Source organism: Lemur catta, chromosome 21, assembly GCF_020740605.2.
Source record: "Lemur catta isolate mLemCat1 chromosome 21, mLemCat1.pri, whole genome shotgun sequence".
Classification (NCBI taxonomy): Eukaryota; Metazoa; Chordata; class Mammalia; order Primates; family Lemuridae; genus Lemur; species Lemur catta.
In genome coordinates this window covers 18,870,026-18,876,821 of record NC_059148.1, presented here as the reverse complement: position 1 = coordinate 18,876,821, position 6,796 = coordinate 18,870,026, and the positions used below count along the sequence as shown (strand labels likewise).

The 6,796-nt window shown below is 46.6% G+C and overlaps 1 protein-coding gene across 1 annotated transcript in view; it reads left to right on the top strand.

Moving 5' to 3' along the window:
- The first annotated feature begins 1,787 nt into the window (after positions 1 to 1,787).
- The window catches only part of WSCD2 (WSC domain containing 2), a 111,415-nt gene continuing 106,406 nt past the window's right edge, over positions 1,788 to 6,796 (top strand). The window contains exon 1 of the mRNA XM_045534643.1: positions 1,788 to 1,913. The gene's annotated coding sequence lies outside the window, so the exon portion shown is untranslated. The remainder of the gene's footprint in view (positions 1,914 to 6,796) is intronic.

The window sequence follows — 6,796 nt, the reverse complement described above, 5'->3', positions numbered from 1 at the left end:
AGAAGAGGAAAAAGAAGACACTCAGTTTTTTTTTTCAGCGAAATGTTCTTTTTTATCAAGATTTATTGAGATATAATTGGCAAAGAAAAAATGTATATATTTAAGGTCTACAACATGACGTTTTGATGTACATATACATTGTTAAATGGTTGCCACGATCCAGCTAATTGACATGCCCATCAAATCACAGTTATCCATTTTGCTTTTTTGTGATGAGAACATTGAAGATCTACTCTCTTAGCAATTTTCCAGGATATAATAGAGTATTATTAACTATAATAACCATGCTGTGTATTAGACCTCCAGAACTTATTCATCCTGTGTAACTGGAACTTTGTACCCTTTGACTGATGTCTCCCCCTTGGAACCCCCACCCTGATCCCCTGGTGACCACCATTCTACTGCCTGCTTCTGAGTTGGACTTTTCCAGACTCCACGTGTAAGTGAGATCATTCAATGTTTGTCCTTAATGTCCTCCAGGTTCATCCATGTTGTCCCAAATGACAGGATTTCTTCTTTCTAAAGGCTGAATAATAGTCCTCTGTGTGTGTATGTGACATTTTCTTTATCCATTCTTCTATTGATGGACACGTGGGTTGATTCCGTATCTTGGCTATTGTGAATAATGCTGTAATGAACATGGGGGTGCAGACGTCTCCTCCACGTAATGATTTCATTGTCTTTGGATATATAATCAGAAGTGGGATTGCTGGATCGTATGGTAGTCCTATTTTTAATGTTATGAGGAACCTCTATACTGCTTTCATAACAGCTGTATCAATTTGCATTCCTTCCAATGGTCTACAAGGGCTCCCTTTCTCCATCTCCTCATCAACACTTGTTACCTCTTATCTTTTTGATAATAGGCATCCTAACAGGTGTGAAGTGGTATCCCGTTGTGCTTTGGATTTGCATTTCCCTGGTGTTTAGTGATGCTGAACACCCTTTCCTATCTCGCTGGCCATTTGTGTGTCTTCTTTTGAGCAATCTCTATTCAGATCCTTTGCCTGTTTTTCAATCAGTTTATTTGTTTTCTTGCTCTGAATTTTTAATGTAACTTAATTTCAATTGTTTTAAATTTAAAGCCACATGTGGCTAGTGGCTACGGCATTGGGCTGCATAGCTCTGTGTGCCAGGGACCATATTTTTATCTCACTCTAGTTTCCCATCACTTAGCAGAGTGCCTGGTCTACAATGAGCCCTTAATAAATATTTATTGACAACATTGTGACATAATATAATTGGAGAAAGAGTTTTAAACCATGTTTGTCTTAACCTTATGGTTGTAAGTCACCAAAACCACCTTGAACTTGAACCTACTAAAGATCTACCAATTGGTTCTTTTGACCCGACTGTGGAAAGATCAGGGATGTAGCTGGTCTTGGGGAGGGCTGGATCTAGGAACTAATTCATGAACATATTCTTTCTCTCCTCTTTTGTCTGCATTCTGGTTCATTCCCAGTGGAGACAACCAGCCCTGGACCTCCAAACTTAGAGCCTCACGACCATGTGAAATAGAGTTGTTTCCCATTGTAGTGAATTCTTATAAGTTTCTGTAGCCTCAGCATCTGTTTCGAGCACAACTTTCTCATGCCAGAAACAGGGCTCAGTCACCCTTGATACAGTTCTGTGCCATGCCACACCCAAATGGCTCAAGTCAGTGGCCAGAGATAAGAACTTTGAGTCATCTCTCCTGCCTAGCAGACTGGGCTCCCTACTTTCCTGTCAAGTCCTTTGAAGGAACCATTCAGACATTTGCCTGCAAACTTAAAGAGACCCACGCCCCATTCCCTTATAAAAACTGTATGCCACACACTTCTCTCTTTCGCTGCCTGACTCCTCATTCCTGCCACAAGTGACCTGGGGAAGGAGGACTGCCCCCTGACTCACTACGCCCTCCTTGCCCTGGATCTGTAAGTAAAAAATTTTAAACATATTTCCTATTGTGGTGGTGTAGTGAATTTGTGCCTTCCACCTGAAGAACTGGGGGCTGCCCCAGGCCAGGTTTTCCCGAGGACCCTGGGGAGAACACAATGTCAGACGCCCAGTATGAGTGATGGTCAGTCAGGGATAAACTTGACAGGAGTCAGATAAGAGCCGCAGGAGCATCTCCAGCATAAACAAGTTTCCCATATGAGGGAGCCCCTGTTGCAGGTCAGACAACTAGCGATTAGGACATCTGCCAGGTAAAAGAAGTATCCCATGAAAGGCAAACTGTAATCACCCTTGTCTAGCTCCCTTTCATTGCCCATTAGGGCAGGATTGCTAGCCACTCTGGTATTGGAGCCCCAGCTTAACTAGGGGCTTGAAAAACACCCACCAAGACCCATTAGAAAAATCCCAGGGAAGGTTTCTGATTGGCTGGGCTTGAGTCATGTGCCAAATCCTGGACCAATCACTGTGGCTGGGGCAATGGGTTTCTAAGACTGGCCCCAGCTAGGCTCAAGGGCAACCCCTCTACTATCAGGGGTGGCTTCCTCCAGACACGCAGCGTTGGCGTGCGGAAGATCAGTTTCTGAATAGAAGGACTATGCCCTTCTGGGCAAATAAAACAATAAATGTGTGTGCGTGTAGAAGGGGGTTTCCAGCTTATGTAAATTGTTGGTGCGATGTGTTTCCTTGAGCTAGACCATGGATATGAAATTACCTTCTTTGATTATGTCAAAAGGCATAATGAGGACAGTAAAATTCCACTGGCCAAACTGGTTTCCCTCTATGCTCCCTGGCCCTGCTATGTTAGCAAGGCCATGAGATTCTGGAAACCAAAGCATCCCCAAAGGAAGGCAGCATGGGAAAGAGAAGGCTGAGCAGGGGTTTGTTGGATGGAGAAATGGAAGGAAGGAAAGAGCATTCCAGGGAGGAGAAATAGCATGTGCAAAGGCAAGGGGTGACAGAGCAGGGCAGGGGCGGAAGGAGTGGAGAGGAGGGTGAGGAGGGGAGCAGTAGAGCTCTGTGTGCTTTAGGAGATTGCTGTGATCGGGTTTGTGGGGTGGACAAGATGGTGAGGGGAGGCAGGGTGCCAAGGACTACGACGTGGCCATATGTCTTTAAGGAACTCCTGCTTTAGGGGTGGGCAGAGGAACACCAAGCTCCATTCTGGCTGCCTGTGTGTTGGCTTGCCTCATGCTCAGACCTTGGCTAGGCTGGGTCCAGCTCTCAGTCGCACCATTTCTCAGCACCATGACACTGGGCAGCTGACCTAACTCCCCTAAGCCTCCGTTTTCCCATCTGGGGGATTCATGCCTTGCATGGCAGTTGTGAGGCTGCAAGGCCAAAGTGGATGTGCTGGCCCCAGACCTTGGGACCCCCGACTTACCCAGAGTAGGAGCTCAGTAAGTGTTGCTGCTGTTGTTAATGGGCTGTGTCTCCTGAGCGTGTTTGCCTGGAAAATCATTGAACAGTGAAGACATGGGGGATAAATGACATTCAAAAGACCGAAGCTTCTTGGAGCAGCTCTGTAACCAGGTCAGGCCGACGCCTCTGAACTCCAAGGTAAAAATCTTCCAGCCCATGACCCATGGCTCTCTGTCTCTTCCCAGGAGACTCATGTGTCTAAATTGGAATGTGCCAGAAAAGGCTGCTTTCCAAGAGCATTTCTCTGGAGGCCAGCCTGGAGTCTCCTGAGAGAATGAGGGCGACGTTGTGTGTCTTAGGCCGCATCTGGGATTGACCCGTCTGCCAGCCCTGACAGCCCAGTGTCCCAGTGGAAAATCCCCAGGGTGGAGCCAGGACCACCCGGGCCTGCAAGTTCTGCGAGTTTAGGGAAGTTGCTTCACCCCATGGGTCTCAGGTTTTTTTGCAGGGTGGAAACAGTATTGCCCGCAGGAGGGCTGTTGTGAGGATTAAATCAATGAGTGCATGTGGCACATGGCCACGTGGCTGTGGCTAAAGTTTGGGGTCAGGAATCTGTGCTTACTGAGTCTCTGCAATGTATAAGCCCATTGCTAAGTGCTAGAAATGCACAAATAAGATGTGGGTCCTGCCTTCGAGGGCAGGCTGAACACACAACAAATGACAGTGAGAGATTGTCTCTCTTGGCACTGTTCCTCTCAATAAAAGGGGGTTGGTGTGTGTTGAATATGATTTTTCCATGGAAGCAATGGTACATTTTAAGATGATATCCATGGCTTTCAGGCCCTGTAGTTTGTTGGAATAATCACAAACACAAAAAGTCACCATGTATACATGATAAGTCTGCTCATTGTAACAATAATTATAAAAATACCGTTATGCACTTAATCTTCAGAACAACTCCATGGATAGATATTATTGTCCCCATTCTATAGATGAGTAAACTGAAGCTCAGAGAGGTGAGATGACTTGCCTAAGGTCACACAGGAAGACTTGGATGCAGATCCAGTACCTAATCCCCCATCCTGTCAATACAATACACTGCATGGGACATCTTCATGACACTTGTGGCAATCAGCAGACACAGAGGAACTAGTCAGAGGAGTCTGTTAGCCCACAGATATTAATTGAGTGTCCACTGCATGCCAGGCTTGCTGTCTGGGCAGCATCATTCCTGCCCTTGTGGAGTTCATAGTCCAGAGGCAAAGACAGGCTTGCAATAAATAATTACCATGGATGCTCTTAAGAGTCACTTTGCTCCCCTGGCCCCTCCATAATCAGCTTACTGATAAACTCATGCTAATTTTGCCTTTTATAAAACATTCTGACTGATTCCATGGTCCACGGAAGACTAGCAGTCTGGGCTATCCTGCCTAACCTGGGAATCTACGGATAGGTGATGTTTGCCCTGGGCTGCTGTTGGACTGGCCAAGACTTTCTCGGGCTCCTTCTGCATGGCTTCCTTCCTCCTCTCCCTTCTCAGGTGTCAGACCTGCATTGCAGTCTGAAGGCTCTCACTGCTTAATCGCGTGCTCTCTCTCTCTCTCTCTCTTTAACCTCCACATAGTTGCCCTCCAATAAATCTTGCACGCTCCTAACTCCACCTTGGCACCTGCTTCACGGAGGACTGAATGGATTGAGCCTCCTGCAGATGTGAGGTTCACCTGGAGGCCTGACGCCCGAGTGGCTGGGGGAAGAGATGGGGAGCAACGTGCCTGGGGGAAGGCAGGGCAGGAGAGGGTGTGGCTGGGGAGAGACTCGGCTCAAAAACAAAGCATGTGATAAATGATTCCACTTCTCTCTGGTGTTCACTCTTGGGTGACTCATTACAACCTCAATTTCTTCCCTTGCAATGAGAATCATGCTATTACCTCCCTCCCAGGACTGTTGGATTAAATGAGGATTAAGTGAAATGATTCATACTCAGTGGCTCAGCGCTGTGGGTATCCTTGCCAGGGCATGGGGGACTGCAGGGCAGGATGGCAGGAGGTGGGGGGCTGCCTGGAACCCCTCGGGCGTCCAGGGCTGCCTTACCTTTCTGTGTCCTCTGCAGACTCTCAAAGAGCTCCCACGGCTCCTCTTGCAGAAATTAGATCCAGGGAGGCACAGACTTCTGTTCTCTTTGCCCGCAAATGTGGCCCCAGAGAAAGGGTCCACCTAGCAGATATTTTGGCTACGGTGTGTGGTGTCACCATGGCAGTTGGACAATTATCTGGGTCATTTGATCCCGGGAATCTGCCAAATCAGATAATTTTGGTGGTTTGCCTGTCTCTCTGGATCAAATGTCCTGAGTAATGGCCTTGTCTCCCCCTGGCCTGGTTCTGTGTAGACAATCCCCTTTTCAGTGAGCCTGAAATGAAAGCTGGTTTTAACTGGTAGGTTCAAGGTCAAGGGTTAGGAGGGGATGCTAATTTAGAGTCCTACATTTACCCTTTTTTTTTTTTATGTGGTTCGGTCCAGAATGGTGCTTAGGAATTTGATAACTAATAAAAGTTAAAATACTGAAATTGGCAAATTTTTACATTTAAAAAACATTGTTAACCGAAGTCTAACATTTGTATATAAGTTTGCAAGTAATAAGTGTACAGCTTGAAGCATTTGCACAAAGAACACATCCGTAACCAGCATCCAGATCAACAAAAGGAACATGATCAGCCCCAGAAACCCCCCCATCCCACCAGCCCTCTTCCAGTTACAGCCTCTCACCCAGCATAACCACTCTTCTGCCTTCCAGCAGCTTGGTTAGTTTTGCAACTTTTGAACTTCATAGAAATGGCAGCAGACTGCATGTACTCCGCTGGGTCTGACTTCTTTTGTTTAGCGTTCTGTTTGTGACATTCATCCGTGTGTGGTCATGGTAGCCACAGGTCATTCATTGTCCCTGCTGTATAGTATTCCATCGAATGCACATGACACTTTTCATCCATTCTTCCACTGATGGACATTGGCTTGTCTCCAGCTTCAGGCTGTTATCAATTGTGCCTTTTCGTATGTGTATTTTTGTGAAAACATCTGCTTGTTTGTGTCAAGTATCAAATTTTTGGTTATTTAGAAATATAAAGTAGAAAAGGTTGACCTTATGACATTATCATCCTTAATCTTTTTCTCGATGATATAAATATACTTCTGGATTGGGAAAGGAGGGGGTGGAGCCACATTAGGACTCCTGAAGTTGCATGTGTCCCCTGCCTCTGGGATCTGTGCCCCAGTGCTAGCAGGTCCCCCATATGACCGTATCGGCCCCCTGGAAGGAAGTGGGGGTTTCTGTAGGTTTTGTGGGAAGGGCATTGAAATGGGGGCCCCATACGCTTACCCAGAGGGGTCCTCCACACACGGAGAGCATCTCACATGACCTTGGACAAGGCACTCAACCTCCTTAGACTCAGCAGTTTCCCCTGCCCAGAAAGGTTAGCCATGACCATCTTATCAGATGTTTCCACTTCCC